Raw genomic sequence first — 17,415 nt, 5'->3', positions numbered from 1 at the left:
GTTGGCGGTATGGCGTTATTAAATAACGTGGAGTGATGGCGTTATTTCATAACGCGGAGTGATGGGGTTATTAATAACACGGAGTGATGGCGTTATGAAATAACGAGGAGTGATGGGGTTATTTAATAACGCGGTTAGCGTTACGGTATCATTAAGGGAAATTATTACATGGTCCTGGACTATAGTACACATGGTGGTCCCGAGTGATATAATTGGGTCATGTGACTCGTAATTATCTCTGATTGGTCTCTTAAATTAATTTTTCTTTTCTTTTTTGACCCTCCTGCATGGTCCCCACTACATTCGAGTAATATTATTGGTTAGAACCACCACATGGCAATACCACGTGGTACTCCAGGACCACAGAATAATTCCTCTGTTATTAAATAACGCGGAGTGATGGCATTATTTAATAACGCGGAGTGATGGCATTATTAAATAACGCAGAATGATGGCAATAATAAGTATAGTTATCAAAGCGATATCAAAAAGCGACTTGTGGTGTAAGCTCTCCCTCACCTATAAATAGGGGCGTACTAAACAAGTAAGATTATCTCATTCCGACTCTTTCTACTTCATTACTAAGAAATGTACTGACTTAGACATCGAAGGGTTTTCTATGGGTACCCCCCCCCCCCCTTTCTTTGCGCCAACGGTCAACTCTAAGTCAACGACAAAGGAAGCTTTTCGATTATTCCTGGTCAGCTTCTGCTTCAGTCAAAATTCATTCAGCCAAATACCCCTTTGGAATTTTTGTCGCCAACAAGTGGCGCCGTTTGTGGAAAACACTTTTCCCTAAAAAGTGATGGCGGGAGCTGCCCCTGACGGGATCCCATTTTTGTCACTGAGGACTAGAAGTGACGAAATTTTCCCCTACCAGCCCCAAATAGATCCATCCCAAACTCAATCGGTGACCTGAACTTACCTCTAGTTGACAAGACATAAAGGTTGAGACGAGAGCTCGAGCAACTCCGGAAGGAAAAACAGGACCGCGAGGTCCGCCGACGGCGAAAACTTGAAAAAATTCTACAACTTGATAGGGACTCGTCAGACGACGACACTGGAGGTGAACATCCCCAAACCAACAACGTAATAGCAAATGCGGGTGCCAGCGGCGTAAGCGTCACCGAGGGAGTCTCTGGAGCACCCCTCGTCAAGGGGATGAGAGACACATGGAATGGGGGGCAAAACAGCGAAACCAGACTAGGCTAATCCAAGAGAACACGTAACAAATCGTGGCACAAAAAGATGGAAAAAATGATTGTTGCATGCAAGCATGCCGGCCCTCAAGAACTCGCAGCCGAAATCACAAGAGACGTCGGTGAGTCTCCATTCACCAATGACATCCTTAGTGCGGTGAAACCTCGCAGGTTCATCACCCCTGTTTTCCAAAAGTATGACAAGACAACTGATCTGGTAGACCACATCAAGGGGTACAAACAGCAGATGTCCATTGAGACGACCAACAAGAAACTGATGTGCAAACTTTTCCCTTTAAGCCTCACAGGGACCGCATCGACATGGTTCCAAGACCTTAAGCCCCAATTAATCCCAGATTTCGAAACGTTGAGCCAAACCTCATCTCTCAATATTTTTGCAGTCGCAAGCAAAAAAAGGACATGGCGACCTTATTCAACACCAAGCAAAAAGTAAGAGAGAAAATCGAGTATTTCTTCAAGAGATTCAAGGCAGAGATGATGCACATCAATTGTGACCCTCAATGCGCTACAATCACCTTCCGAGAAGGACTCTTCCCAGGTACACCCCTATATGAAAATCTATTGCGCGACCCACCAAGAGACATGGATGATATTATTATAAGGGTCGAGAGTGAAATCCGGGTCGAGGGGGCAAAAACCAGGTAACATAGACTGATGTTCTTTCTTTCAATAATCATGTATTTGATTTTTACTTCCTTTTGTATTCGAAATGTATTTGTGGCCAGTGGCTAGAATAAATAAAATATTATTTGCTTAACTCGTGTGATTTAATGGTAAACCTTGCCCGCCGAACAAATGAGGATAGCTATAACCGAATCTCATTTCATAATAAATACATGAGGACGGTGGCCGGAATGTAAGATCAAGGCCGGTGGCCAAAATAATACACGAGGCCGGTGGCCGAAATGTAGGTGTAAGGCCGGTGGCCAAAGTGTATGTGTGAGGCCGATGGCCAAAAAGAATGTATGAGGTCGGGTGGCCAAAATGTATGTGTGAGGCCGGTGGCCAAAAGGAATGTATGAGGCCGGTGGCCAAAATAAATAATATATTGTTTATTGGACTTGAAGGAAAATGGGGGCAACTCTGTGTCCCATACAAAAACTAATTCTTCACCTTGAGGGCAATGCATGAATTCATCATATACGGTTTGATTTCGAACTCCTGTTGCTCTGAATAAATTTGTGTTTTTCATTGTTATTGAACTTCTCTTAAGTCTTAAGCACCAGTTCTTGGTAAGAACGGCATTGATATATAGGCGACGAACTATTACTATTCCTATGCTTTTGAGTACGCAGCAAAGAAAAACATGGGGGCAAATAAAGGAGTAAAAAGACTACCAATGAAGGAAAAGTAAGCCCTCGATTAGCCTTCAGTGAAGAAAAGATGTCTTCAACGAGGAGGGCCCTCGTCGAAGGAAAAACACCATCAATGAGGAAGGCCAATCTCTCGACGAGAGAAGCTTGCAATGAAGGGAAAACATCGCTAATGAGGAGCTCTAGACGAAGGAAAAGAATTTTCAATGAGGAAAGCCCGCAACAAAGAAAAGTATCCTCGACGAGGAAAGCCCGCTATAGAGGAAAATATCCTTGACGAGGAAAGCCCATCCTCAACAAGGAAAACTTAAGACAAAAAGAAAAAACATCTTCAACGAGAAGAAGCTCTCGACGACAAAAAGGCTCTCGGTAAGGAAAGCTTTTAGTGAAGAACGATGCTCTCGATGAGAAAAAAATCTCTTTGCAAGGAAAAAGGCTCTCGACGAGGAAAACAGCTATTGCTAAGAAGGTGAACTCTAGAGGATACATAAATTCGAAAAGCATTAAGCATCACCTTGTCGAAGTGTCAAATCTTGTTGAGGTTCAAGGTGATGGTGATAGCTGCATCAAGGCTAGTAGAAGAAGGAGATCATACGGCATTGAAAGAGGGAACCTCAGAGTTGGGCTCGGGTCGGGGCTGGGGCCAAATCTTAGAAATTTTCTCTTAGGACAAGTTTCCAAAGAGAAAATTTGGGGGCATTGTGGGGGTAGTCAATGATTTTGGCCTACCATTGTGACGGTTAACCTTCGCCATAAGTACGCGGATAATGACGATCGTAAATGCGGCGTTAACTACTGTTGTTAATACCACAATAAAGGAGGCTATTAAACGCAGTCATAACAACGTGGCATGATGGCGTTATTTAATAACGCGGAGTGATGGCGCTATTTAATAACGCTGTTAGCATGGCGTTATTAAATAACACTGAGTGATGGCGTTATTTCATAATGCGGAGTGAAGTAGTTATTAATAACGCGAAGTGGTGGCCTTATGAAATAACGAGGAGTGATGGCGTTATTTAATAACGCGGTTGGCGTTACGGTGTTATTAAGGAGTGATGGAGTTATTTAATAACGCGGAGTGATGGCATTATTAAATAACGCAGAATGATGGCAATAATAAGTATAGTTATCAAAGCGATATCAAAAAGCGACTTGTGGTGCGAGCTCTCCCTCACCTATAAATAGGGGTGTACTGAACAAGTAAGGTATCTCATTCCGACTCTTTCTACTTCATCACTAAGAAATGTATTGACTTAGACATCGGAGGGTTTTCTGCAGGTACCCCCCCCCCCCCCTTCTTTGCTCCAACGGTCAACTCTAAGTCAACGACAAAGGTCGAAGCTTTTCGATTATTCCCGGTTAGCTCTTGCTCCAGTCAGAATTCATTGGCGAGCCAAATTCCGCTTTGGAATTTTTGTCGCCAACAATCACCCTATAATTTTCACATGGTATATGTTCTTTGCAAAATTATATTTCTCTTAAGAGAAAGAAAAATAGTGTTTTGATAATAAAATAAAATAAAATATAAAAAAAAATGTTCAGGGATTTAAGTAGCTGCAATTCTCAAACTTTCTCCATGGTATCCCACCAAGCCATCATCACTAGGACCTTTGCTGGTATCACTTGCTTTAGAAAATGACTTAGATTGAGATCCATATTCTTTTAAGCTAGTTTCTTCTAATTGAGAAAATCTCTCAGAATCAAGAATCTTCACTCTTTATGGATATGTCTTCTTTAGAATTGCGTACATTTCATTCAAAAGATCTTTAAAAAGCTTAGAAGTCCTTCAATTTAGATCAAGTGAGGTTTTTGGTGCTCTTACTTTTTCTTTAAAGAAGAAGAGGAATTAGTGTGAGGGTTCTTTTGAATTAAGCTGGACTAGGCTAAAAATCTAAAATTAACCCAATAACTTGATGTTAATGAGGTAATCTTGTGCGTGATTCAGATATTGAACGAGACTTGACAGTGTGAGGACGGTGTGGGAGATAAAAACATATTACGGTGAGAGAATTTGGGGTTTTGTTGTATTCAGGTTTCTGGAAGATGGGTCTGAAGAGGGTTTTGGGAGAAAAATGGGTAAGAGCTGGGTTTTGCGCTTAAAGGCTTGGAGGCTTTTAGATATTTCTAAGCTTTCTGGGTTTTTGCTCGATGCTCATTCCAGTTCCAAGTCTCTCCTTTTATAGACTCAATTGGGGGGTTTAATGGCTCATAGCATTTGGCTTTCTGGGTAAAAGGCTTCTTTTTCAACTCGTACAGGATTTCTACCCTAAAATCTGGGGAAAGAGAGCTTACTTGAGAGATGAAGCTTTGGGAGAGGGAAAAGGTCGCTATAGCTGTTAACAAAGATTGCAGCAAAAACAGCTGCGGTGGCACAAAACCTGGAACGAGGTTGTCGAGGAAGTTTGAGGATTGTGTGCTTATAGTTTAAGGAAGAAGGGGATATCTCTCTACTGGTCGGAGGGATTCTTCTTTGCCAACTAACAGAAGGGATCGTCATTTCTCAACAATTTTTGGGTTGAACTGTGTATTTAACAACTGCAGGGAAAGAATGCAAAGCTAGCAGAGGGATAAAGAAAGCTTGGGCTGCCTATTTTCTTTGGGTTTTTTAGGCCTGATGGTTTCTTGGTCTCAGAGCATCCCTTCATTGAATGAAGTGACGAGGGAGCTTACAGCTAGGTGCTTTGAAGAGCTAAAGAACTTTTTTTTTTTTAATAAGGGATTATATTAGTTCCTCGATGGCAAACAACATAGGAAACAAGTCTCTCAAAAAAAGGGTCTACCACACTGTGGGAACCCATCCCTCATCCCCATATTTTATTATCATAACAAAAGGCAAATACTACAAAATTGTTTGATTTCTCCAATTTACCAAACCCAATCAAGAGAAACTTGGATATAGATAGAGAAATCCCAGACACTAAAAAAACAAACGAAAAAAATGCAACATAAAACACTTCCAATCTCCTTGAGAAAATGTGCAATTCACTTGTGTAGAACGTGACGCCAATGAACTGGCCAATCTGCTAGCTAGAATATCGTTGGACATGGAAGAGATCTCGTTCTACATAGACAATCCACCTGCAATAGTTGCAATTTTGGATGTTGATTGATGCCCATGGCTGTTGTGCATGGGTGTGTCCTCAAAACCCATATGTAATTTCTTTGTATCAATCTTTTGCATCGATCTATTTCATATTCAAAGACAAAAGTTTTTAATATATGCAATCTTGTAATAATTCCTTATTGAAATAAAGGAGAGACATACATTTTTCCACTCTAAATTCCTATAATTTTTCTATTAATGAGATTCCTAATAGGACAATTTTGTGCAATCACTCAGGTTTATTGCTTACATAACCTTAGACCTGATATTTCTTTTTTCCAGTTGTATATACTCAATATAGTAGTTACTAACATTTGAATTTCCAAACAGGTTTCAACATGAAATTGTCCTACCGTTCTGGATTTTGGTTTTACAGCATATAATATTTAGGGGTATGCAAAACATGGTACAAACCGGCCAAAACCGACCGTTAAATATGGTTTGATTAAGGTTTTTCAACTTTAAAAATTAAAAGCCGGTTCACTACTGAATCAAACCATTTATGAAATGGGTTGGTTTGGTTTCTCTTGTGCTTCAACCGCAAAACTCGAACCAACCAGCATTTTAGATATATAATAGTAAAAAAAAATTTAATTTATATATTTAATAAATATAATTCATTTGTCCAGTCTATTTGTGTAAGTTTTAAATCTCTAATTATAACTTTATTTTTAAATAATATATTACCATATTAAATCCAAGGCCCAAAGGCCTAGAACCTTAATATGTAATCGCTACAATCACTTTAATTCTCTCACATCACATCTCTCAATCTCTCATTATCTAACCTTTAATACTAACAAATTAAGCTATTACTAATGTCTAAGCCATCAAATAAGTAAATCACTTTAAATCTATTCTAAATTTTGGTTTTTGATCGAATATTGGTTTTGGATTTTAATTATTGAATTTTAAATTTAGTTACTATTTATTTAACATAATTTTTATTATTGAGATTGAATTTTACTACGATTTAAACCGCCTAACCAACCGAACCAAACCATCTTTAATTGGATTGGACTATGCTTATTTTTTCTGATGATCGGTTGTTCAAAATGCATAAACCACTACTACAAAAATCGAATCAGACGACACCTCTCAGACGACGCTATGCAATTATCTGTCGTGTGATTGAATTTTTTTTTTCATACGTCGTTTTTGTAAGAGCAGTCGTCTGATAGGGACTTAAGAATTAGTTCAGAAGACGTTTAAGATAAAAACTGTTGTGTGACTCTTAAAAAAATTGAGCGCCAAGTTTCCCACCATATAAGTGGTGCTATACCCCATATGAAACCCCAAATTTTGCCAAACATGTATTGATCATATGACTAGAAATAATATAACTGTGGTCTGATCAAAAGTTTGACAGAAAGGGGGGAGATTTCCCACCACTATTTTTCTCCAACTCCCGAAAGGAGGAAATCATATTGATAGGAGACAAACCACAAATTTAAAACTAATGCATTCATACCACATTGTTATGAATTTCTGTTGTGTGAGTCCTTGTTCAAATTAATAGGGCAATGTCCAAATGGGCTTCAAACCCAAACACTTCAACAATAAAATAGCAAAACAGATCGACACAAACCCTCACTCTCGACACAAACCCTCATTCCTCACTCTCTACAGCGCCTCTGTCCCAACACAAACCCAGAACCAAGACCTCATCTTCTCTCTCTCTCTCTAAACCCAGAGAGGCCGCAGACCCATTTCTTACAACTCACTCAAATCTCAGGTTCTTTCCTACATCAATTCCGAAAATGGCGACGAATATCGGCATGATGGACGAGGCTTACTTCGTCGGTAGATCTGAGATCTTGGCCTCAATCAACTCCACTCCATCTCCAACTCCATCTAAACAAAGTCAAAGAGGTTTGTTTTTGTCCCCCAAATTCAAACAGTAACCTTTTTAAGAAAATCTGATTTCGAATCAAAAAAGCCCCATTTTCTTCAACCCCCATCCTCTCCCACAACCCTCTATATCCTTTTCTCCTTTCCAACTCACCAAATTGAGGTTCGAAGAACTTGGTTGCCATTGGGTTGATCTGGATCCAGATCCAGAGCTTATTCTTGTTTGTGTATTTCAATTAATTTCCTCGATCTCCTATCGTTCCTTTTCCATTATTGTTGAACTCTAGTCAACTAACATGCTTCAATTTTGTTGGCTGGGTTTCACTGCGAGTTCCCCTTTCACTCTAGTTTGCTAAATGAGAAGCCTCTCCTCCAATCTCCCACCCCCCACCCCCCCATCCTTCACAACTATTATCTGTGCATCCAATTTCACAACGAAAAAAGAAAGCCCTAGATTTTTGGGGAAAATCAGAGTGAATTTCTAGGACATCTTGGGTTTGCTCAAAACCATGCATCCCTTGTAGTGGGAGAAGAAATCGCCGCCTCGCAAGGAGTCTCAGTGCAAACCCTATGGCATTTCACGAGGTAGTCTCTGATTTCACTTCAAATCAACTAATTTTGATTTATTCGATTCCAATTTTCTCAAATTTTGATGTTATAAATGGTGAATTGAACTGATGGCTTGTGTTTGGCCTTGTCGAATTGTAGGTCTATACCCTAATTTGCATATTAGAGTTGTCAACGGTGTCCTGCCTATTGGTGACTATTCCTTTGCTGAGAATAACAAGGTATGTACAGAGTAACCTCAACTGTTCTCGGAAGTGGCCTCTCTTCTTATAGAGTTGGAATTCTTACTTTGTATTATCTCATCTGTGAATATCTAGCTTTTCTTATTTGTTGATTCATTCTTTTAAATTTTTGTGTATTTGTGGATGTTATCAAGTACATTAACAAAGAGTCTGAGAAGCATTGACTGATCTTGTAGCCTGTAGGTATCAAATAAGTATTTTATTTGTATGATCTTGTTTAATTAATAGTGAGACTGCTTTTGGATTCATTGGCTTATTTTCTAATATTATTTCTTATCTACAATATAATGCCAAATTTGACTGCTACAAAACCTTGACGGGAAGTGTGTATTGTTAAACCTGGAGGTATCCAATTGAAGGTAAATATGTGTTTATCAAATAAATTCTTGTATGTATATATAGATTTTTTTTTCCTCTTGCACTACTGTCTTTGTTCATAAGAGTAAAAAATGTTCAAATTTCTTCTTCCACTGCTACCTTTGTACTAGTAATTAAGCTAGAATCTATACCATCAAGGTATCTATTGTTGAATCTATTTATATTGACTGCTGCCGGTGTGCATCTTTTTTAGCCAAATTCTAAATCATTTTTGTGATATAGCCAGCAATGTATCAGTGATTTCAATTATAGTTTGTTGATGGATTTTTAAGTTTTTTTTGTCACTCAACTCTTAACTTCTGGACAGGTGGCCTGTGCTAATTCAAAGAAGGCAGCTCAAAGGTTAGTGAATTATTAATTTATACTTTTTTTACCTAAAGTAGTGTAATATGTAATCATGATCATAACTATCATGTTATTTATGGGCATTATGGCTCCTTTCTGGCTAGATTTTTCCATAAACCTGAACAACTACATTGTTCTGACTATGGTAGTTGTTCTTATAAAACTACTAGCATACTTCTGCTCTAATCTGCCTCTTACATTCAATGTTTACTGCTTTTGAATAATTCTAGGTCCATGAAAGTGCATTTGGTTCTGTTGGTGATGATCAGTCAATTCTAGGTCCATAAAGGTGCATTTGCTTCTGTTTTTCCTTGATAACATGTGCCTCTTTCTTAAGCACTGACTGTTAAGTCTAGTTGGCAACTTCCCCATTTAGCACATTTTCAGTTCTTAGTACTTAATTTTTATTAAACATATAACTACTGTGTGTGTGTGTGTGCGTTCGGGCGTCTGTTGTGTGGCAAACCTGCATGACCTCATGGAAAGACTGCTTGTGGGTATGTATGCAAGCTAATCTCTTACATAATCAAATGTATTTACTTATAGACCGAGTAATAAATAAGCTAATCTCTTACATAATCAAATCTCTTACATAATCTGCTTGTTGATAATTTCTTGGGTTGTTTTGGATATTTAGTAAATCATTCATCTTATAGAATAAATCCGTAGAATGCTAGTATTGTATATGGAAACAAATAAATAGCATTTCAAGTGTGGATTATATATTATCTTTGTATATATGTCTTTTCAATAAGCTAGTCAAGACCGAGTAATAAATAAGCGTAGACATGGCAATTAATTGATACATACTGTTGTTTGATCTGGTTTTCCTTGTTTTGGCTTCCGTTGGTTTTCCTTGTTTTGGCTTTGAGGTGAGATATTTTTGGGGTGCTTAAAATGTTGGACTATTGAAGGCTCAATTGTCTGTATTTTGATCGGATTCCACACTGTATGGCTATTGACATTTGACATTGCATATGTTCCTTTTATTAGCATGCATTTAATATGGATTCCGTTGATTCATTTTTTTACTTGGTTTAGCATGAGTATTTGTTGCTGAACATGATTCCTTTGTTTGTTACCTAGGCTTTTGAATCAGAAAGCCAAGAATTGGAGCTGGATCTTTCAAGTTTGGGTGCTGTAAATACCATGTTTGCTGATTAGAGCAAGATCTATCAAAACAAATGGGTATGTGTACTAATTAGAGCTTCAAAACTATGGTTAGCATTTGATAACCATGACTCAACATGAGTGTTCATTGCAAGTCTGAACATTTACTGGGTTTACTACTCTTCATTAGTTCTCTGCTCTCTAATAATATATTTAACATATATATGTATTTTGTATATATGTAGTATAATATAGGTGTTTGTGTTTGCGTATATATATGCATGCCTAGGACCAGAATAGCATAAATTTCTTTTATACTTGCTATTGGTTGAGGTTTATTGCCTTATTGTTGTCTACTTACATGTTCTGTTGACTATATGTGCAATTTCTTATCTATCTTGCATACTGGACATTAGCTTATTAAGCTAACTTTGGTTTTTCTGTGTTGATATTGCAGATTCTCATGGCACAAAGAGTAAAGTAAATGAAAGCAAGTGCAAAAAGGTCCTACAGAAAGAGAGCAAAAAGCTCCTACAGAATTGGTGCTTGGAAGATTCCAAAGCTAGGCTCCAATGAGGCCATGAGAGTAGCAAAGCTTGCAAAGCTACTCTTTTATGTAAATTTCTGGATGTATATATTGCTAGGAGAGTACTATTAGATGTACTTCTTTTGTGGATACAATCCATTTTGGTGCATGATGTGGATTATAACAATTTCTTCTATATATTGATCAGTTACTGTTAATTTGGTCATTTTTGATTCTGCTTCCAGCATATCTAATGCATTGAATCATTCTTTTAGTACAACAATAACCACACAAAACTATCATATGCACACAATATTTACAATAGCCTCAAAAATAAAACTGTCGTCTGAATGCAAAACAGATCATGAATGTTATGAAAAAACTGTTGTGTGAATAACAGTCACACAACGGTTATAAAAAAAACGACTTCTGAATCACAATCAAACAACGGGTTTTTAAGTTGCCCATTGTCTGAGTGTAATGTTCACACAATAGTTAATGTTGTCGACAGCATGCTGTCGACATGGATGCCGAGTTCTTCAGACGACGGTTCTCTAAATCATGTTTCATCAGACGGCAGCGAGATATACGACAATCAGCTCCGTATCAGACGACAGTTTTTAGCCGTCGTCTGATTCAATTTTTGTACTACTAAACCACCTAAAGATGATTTGAAGTCAAAACCGATCCAACCAATCCGTGTGCAGCTCTAATCATATTTATCTTGATATTATAAAACCCATAGAACTAAATGTTATAGTTGGCTTGTACTTTTTTATACAATATCATATGCTTAAATGATTTATTTATTTATCTATTATGGTTATAGTAATAACTTGATTACCTTTCTAAAAAAGTTTCAAAATGAAATTGTCATGGATCTTTTGACAACAAAATTTGTTCATGGATTTGAATAGTAATTCAGTGGATACCATGCATTGATATAGATCTTGAATGGAAACTATTTCATAAGTTTTGTTGGCCCATAGAATCTAGACAATATCAATCCGTGGGTATTCGATCACAAATCACAACCTAGCGAACCTGGTAAAGATGCAACCACCCCAAACAACGACTCAATCCTATTTAACTATCACCCTATCCAACGATGCAAAACTACTAACCACAATACACGGTACATGCATTATGGTCAACTGGTCATATATTACTGTAATAAAGCACAATTCAATCTATCCGTTTCTAAACAAATGTACGATATATGTAGAATGATAATCATGCATAAATATCTCATGACCAACGATTTTTGAATGAATTTGTAGTACATGTAGAATGAGAATGTTACAATAATGTATAATTGTCTGACAAACAACGAGGTTTTGAAACAATGTATTTTTAGCGATTAATTTGTTATTTCGTGACTGGTGGAACCTTCTTAAGATTTAAGAAGCATTTTTCTTTATAAATTGATCTCAACCAGGTAATAGTTATAGTGCCTTTTTTTTTCTTTTTTTCTTTTATTATTTCATTCAGATGATTAACAAATGTCATATATAACAGATAATAACATATCTAACGACCCTTGTTAGTTTATAGATTAATAGTTTAGAAAATTACACTTAAGTGTCATTTTGGAACTTAAATTAGCCATAAGGCCACTTAATTTTGTTTGTACACATAAGGTCACTTTCACCTTTAAATTATTTGGTCTTTGACAAGAATACCCTTCCACTTAACAAAACGTTAAAGCCAACTAATAGGATATCAAATCCATTCTCTTCCACACAAAAAAAAGAAATCAGATCCATCTCTCTCTTTTCTCTCTCTCGCCGGTGATTCAATATTCTCTTTCTCCGATGAGCTTGCTTGCTTCTCGTCGTGGTTGTCATACATGGCGTCGCCGACGAATAACCTCTCTGACGTCGGAAGCTCTTCCTCAGCAGCAATTGACGATTGCGCAGAGAAGCTTAGCGTTGGCCGAACAATCTAGACGGAGAGAAGCCTTGTTGCCTTGTTGCTGATCGGAGAGAAACGAGACGGCATCGTTTCACCGCCTCCTCCTCTTTCTCCCACGTTTTCTCTGATCTCAACGCCGATTCGAAGCAGATCTTAGCTCGGGAGATCTGTCAACGCATCGACCGGTGACGCTTCTCCTTCAGATTGTTCGCCGTCGGTGACCTCCAGCTCCGGTTGTCCTCATCTTCCTCCAGAACGTCGTCCAGAATATGCCAGCTCGTGGTCGACTTCTCCGGCGGGGTCAGACTCCAGGAGGCGAAGCCCAACAGCTGCGATCGGAGGAGGATGTCGTTGACGCATGTGGTGTTGTCCTCGAAATTGAGAGTGTAGCTGGGAGCATTGTAGCAGTAGCTGACGCCGTCGTCCTTCGCATCTGAAAATGAGATTCCGGCACCGGTCCCTGATTTCCGCTGGAGCACGATTTCGTTCGGCTTCTTTCCGGTGATGAGTTGTCCTCAATGCCATTCATTTTGCTGAGTTTATTTTGGTATAGATTGTGGTTTGAATTTTGTATTGTTACTGTTTTTGGAAAAGGTAGAAATTCATTTGTTCCCTGTGCCTGATTTGATGCATTGTTGGCTTTTGTCACTAGATTTTGTGGTTGATTTATGGACATGTACTGATTAGTGTTCTCTGTTGGTAGATTTGTGTGTTGAGACCATATAGTTTATGCATGTTTCAAAAGAATATACAGTCTGCCAGTAGCTTTTGATATTTGTAATAGTAGTTTTTGTTATTGGTGAGAGTAGTTTTCTGGTATTGATGACAGTAGGTTATTATTGTTGATGACAGTAGCTTTTGGTATTTGTAACAATAGTTTTTGTTGGTGGGGATAGTAGATTTTGGTTTTGAGGAGTGTAGCTTTTATTGCTGGTAACAGTGGCTTTTTGTGACCTCACCGGAGGTTGCAGGAAATCTCATGAGAGTAGCTTTTGTTGCTAGTGACACTAGTTTTTGTTGGTAGCAGTAGCTTTTGTTGCTAGTGACAGTAGCTTTTTTTGTGGTAACAGTAGTTTTTGTTGCTGGTGACAGTAGCTTTTCTGACCTCGTTGAAAATCTCACCAGCGTAGTTTTTGTTTGTGACAATATCTTTTGTTGCTGGTGATAGTAGCTTTTGTGACCTCGCCAGAAATCTCACCAGCGTAGATTTTGTTTTTAGTGACAGTAGCTTTAATTGCTAGTGATAGTAGCTTTTGTGATCTCGCCTGAGGTAGCCGGAAATCTTATCACAGTAGCTTTTGTTGCTAGCCACAGTAGCTTTTCGTGTTAGTAACAGTAGCTTTTGTGGTCGCCGGAGTTTGCCGGAAGTTGGTCGGAGACCAGCCGGAGTTGGCCGGAGTTGACCGGAGACCTGGCCGGAGGTCGGCCGGAGTTGGTCGGAGGTCGGCCGGAATTGACCGGAGAGGAGAGAGAGAATGGTGTTGACTTTTTTACTCTAGTGGCATTTATGTAAATATATTGATTTTTATATCCAAAATATAATACCATTTTTAATCTAGTGGCCTTATGAGGGAAAAAATTAGTTGGTGGCCTTATGGCTAAAAAAACATCTAAAGATGCACTTATATGTAATTATCTCATAATAGTTCTAGAAAGATAGTTTTTCTTTATATTAAACTCTTAACCCAGTACAACGTGATTAGAGAGATATACGCAGACAAAAATCTAGACGGCCGTTGTTGACGTTACTATATTACTAGAGTAAGACGAAAAGAAAATAACTCATATATGCAGACACATGAATTGTCACTTTAATTGTAGATATAGTAATGAGTTCATTATTTTTCCAATAAAGTTCAAAATGAAATTGTCTTGAATATGGATTCTGGTTTTTGGTATTACCAAATACCGGAGTAGGCTGACCTAGCCGTCTCTGTGTTATGGTTCATCGCGGATTTCTCTTCGACAGAACTTCTTAATCCTGCCCTAGATTCCTATGGCAAATTCTTCTGCAAGTCTCATGGCTGCACCCAATGGTTCGGCTCTGGTGGCTCTTGGTCAAGCAGGAGTGGCGGCTCTGCAGGACAACCATTGGTACGTATATGGTTGGTCATCTGCTTGGTCCAAAGGCTAGGTTTCCTGGCTTTAAGGGTACTATTACCTCGATATGGCGCATCAAGTCAGGGCTTACGATCCAAGATGCTGGGGATAGGTTTTTGTTCCAGTTTGATCGGGAGGAGTATAGAAACCGGGTACTCCATAGTGGTCCTTGGTTCTATAGGAACACCATGTTCCTGCTTGGCAAGTATGATGGGTTGGTTCGGTGGAGGCCGTGCCACTATGGAAGCTGGAAACATGGGTGGCAGTTCGCGGTCTGCCAGTTGCTCTTGGGAATAAGTCTGCCTTAACCCTCATTGGCTCGGTTCTTAGCCAAGTAATCAGATTTGACCAGTCGACTCTCCGGCGTAAGAAAGAAGAGCAGAGAATTCGTTTGATCTTGGATACTCGTCGCTGGATTCGCTCTTGGATGTTGTTTGAGTTCTCTCCATCCATTGAGCCTGAGATAATTGTAATCTATGAGAAGGTGAAGGGATTCTGTAGGGATTGTGGGCTTTTTGAACATGATGCTATGGGATGTGATGGCTTTTTGGTGCAGGAGAAGGATGACCTGTTTAAGATATCGCCAACAACAACTATGGCCGGCCTGTCCTTAGTGACACATGGTTCAGGATCGGACTCTGCAGCGCCGGGTGATTTAACGTTGCAGAATGAGGGAATGAGAAGGATTTAATGCAGGTAGTGTCGCCGGATCTGGGTTTGCAGGAGGGTGCAGATCTGCGGACTGACGTGCATGAAAGTGTGGTAGTCTATGCGTCGCTGGGACATACTGGAACGTGGGGGTCTAAACCTACTGGGGCCTATATCTACACTGATCCTTCTACTGCAGGTTTGGAGCAGGTAAATATCTTCAAGTATTGGGAGTCTTGGTGCCATCTAATCCAGTGGCCAAGGTTATTCCATTGCAGATCACTTCGGCTACTATGAAGGCTAGGAGAGTAGTGCCGGAGCTAAGGGTTTCGGAGGATGTACTTGTGGGCAAAAAGCATAAAGCGGCAGGTGGATGAATAACCTTGGCTTTCCCGGCTCCTGAGCTGCAGGTGGATGAGAATATCACTTTGATGTTGGAGCATAAACATGGGAAGCTCATAGTGTCTCTAGAGAAGAAGAAGCTTGGTCCTCCTCGGGGGAGTAAAAATAAACCCAAGGTGGCTAGGGAACTAAAGGAGGTGCATGTGAAGAAGCATAGAAAGTGGAAGAGCCGGATTGAAATTGCTGCTGAAGGTGAAGCTACAGAGGCTACCATAGACACTGAGGTTTCTGAGGTGGATGCTGTTGGAAAGGAAGTGGTCATGGAGGGGGAGTCTTCACCCCTTCCTACAACTTCTATTTAGTTTTTGGATTAAATTATGTTTACTACTCTGTACTTTTAAGGATTCATCAGTTCAGTCCCTGCACTTCTAATTTAATCAAAAAAGTCCTCGCACTCTCCAATTTGATCAAATCGATCCATTCCGTCACTATTCTGTCAATTTCCTCTGTTTAGATGCTGACGTGTCCGAACGCCGTCTGATGTGTCAGATTTGTGGGACCTTCCCACATGCAAAATTCCCAAAATACCCATAGAACTTTTTTTCTTTCTATTTTGCAGCTTTGGGTTTTTGTTCAAAGAGAACTCAAGGAGAGAGAAACTAGATCTGGGTTTCTCTCTCTCCTCCACTAGTGTTTCATTCCAAAGCCGAACACCTTCTTTCACCTCCCCCAATTTGCAAGACAACGGAATCATCGTGTTGTAAATACCAAGATCAAGCATGCAACCAATCTTCCTCATCTGCCCCATCAATTATACACTCCTCTAAGTCTTCCTTCTTCTCATGAGCCAACATAATCTACAAGTATGTCATCTGACTCGGCGTAAACCCTTTCCTTATCATACTTTCCAAAATCTCATAACTCCTCACAATCTTCCCCCACTTATAAAATCCACTAATCAAAGTAGTATAAGTCACAATATCAACCTCACAACCACTGATCTCCATCTCCACAAACACCCTCATTGCCTCCTCCATCTTCTCCTCCCCTCAAAGCGCCTGAATCATAATCGTATACGAACCTGCATTGGGCTCACAACCCTTCCTCCTCATCTCCTTCAACAGCTCATACGCATCAGCCATCTTGCCAGCCTGAGCATACCCACCAAGCAAATTGTTATACCCCACAGTATAGAGTGAGCACCGAGACAGCACTCGCTCGGTTAAGCCGGAGTGCAAAACGACGCTGGATTGATGTAGAGCGAGCTCTAGTTTAGGGACCTAGAAGTGGAATTTGCGTAATATTCAGTATATTTTCTCCAAGTTGGGGCCGAACTCGCAGTGGGTCGAGTCGTCCAGGCTTGGTTCTGGGTCGTCTGCTGCCTTGGTCACTTGGTCCGCCAGCTGGCCTAGTATCGCAGGTGGCCAATCTGGGTGTAGAGAGAATAGTTAGGAGCTGCACAGATCAATTCCATCATGGATGAAATGAAGTTGCCCTTTTTCTATTGTGACGACCAGAGAAGAAAGCAGGGATCGTGGGTGCCCAGAGAAGATTTTTGGGTGCTTACGGCGGCAGCGCGTGGGTTGCTTTCGGGTATACCCCAATGACAGAGAGGCTGCCGGTGGATCGTCGGAGGCCTCTGAGCACGATGGTGGTGGAGGTGATGCGGGGTTATGCCTGGATTCCCACTGGTGGAAGAGAGAGAGAGACCCAAATCTATTTTCTCTCTCTCGAGTTCTCTTTGAACAGAAAC

At 39.7% G+C, this 17,415-nt stretch overlaps 2 long non-coding RNA genes across 3 annotated transcripts; both read left to right on the top strand.

The window, feature by feature from the left end:
* Window positions 1-7,889: 7,889 nt before the first annotated feature.
* Window positions 7,890-9,546, top strand: LOC112179924. Of its 2 annotated transcripts, none has more exons than XR_002927966.2 (3): window positions 7,890-8,075; window positions 8,199-8,278; window positions 8,985-9,546. It is a non-coding gene; the product is annotated as an uncharacterized LOC112179924 (long non-coding RNA). The 2 variants fall into 2 exon arrangements; XR_005802987.1 differs by having other exon boundaries at window positions 8,199-8,658.
* Window positions 9,547-10,039: 493 nt separating this feature from the next.
* Window positions 10,040-10,876, top strand: LOC121050407. The gene is made up of 2 exons (XR_005802871.1): window positions 10,040-10,210; window positions 10,590-10,876. It is a non-coding gene; the product is annotated as an uncharacterized LOC121050407 (long non-coding RNA).
* Window positions 10,877-17,415: the final 6,539 nt, after the last annotated feature.

This window comes from Rosa chinensis, chromosome 7 (genome assembly GCF_002994745.2).
Source record: "Rosa chinensis cultivar Old Blush chromosome 7, RchiOBHm-V2, whole genome shotgun sequence".
Taxonomy (NCBI): domain Eukaryota; kingdom Viridiplantae; phylum Streptophyta; class Magnoliopsida; order Rosales; family Rosaceae; genus Rosa; species Rosa chinensis.
The sequence above is the reverse complement of the archived record's forward strand: the minus strand, read 5'-3'. Positions and strand labels throughout refer to the sequence as shown.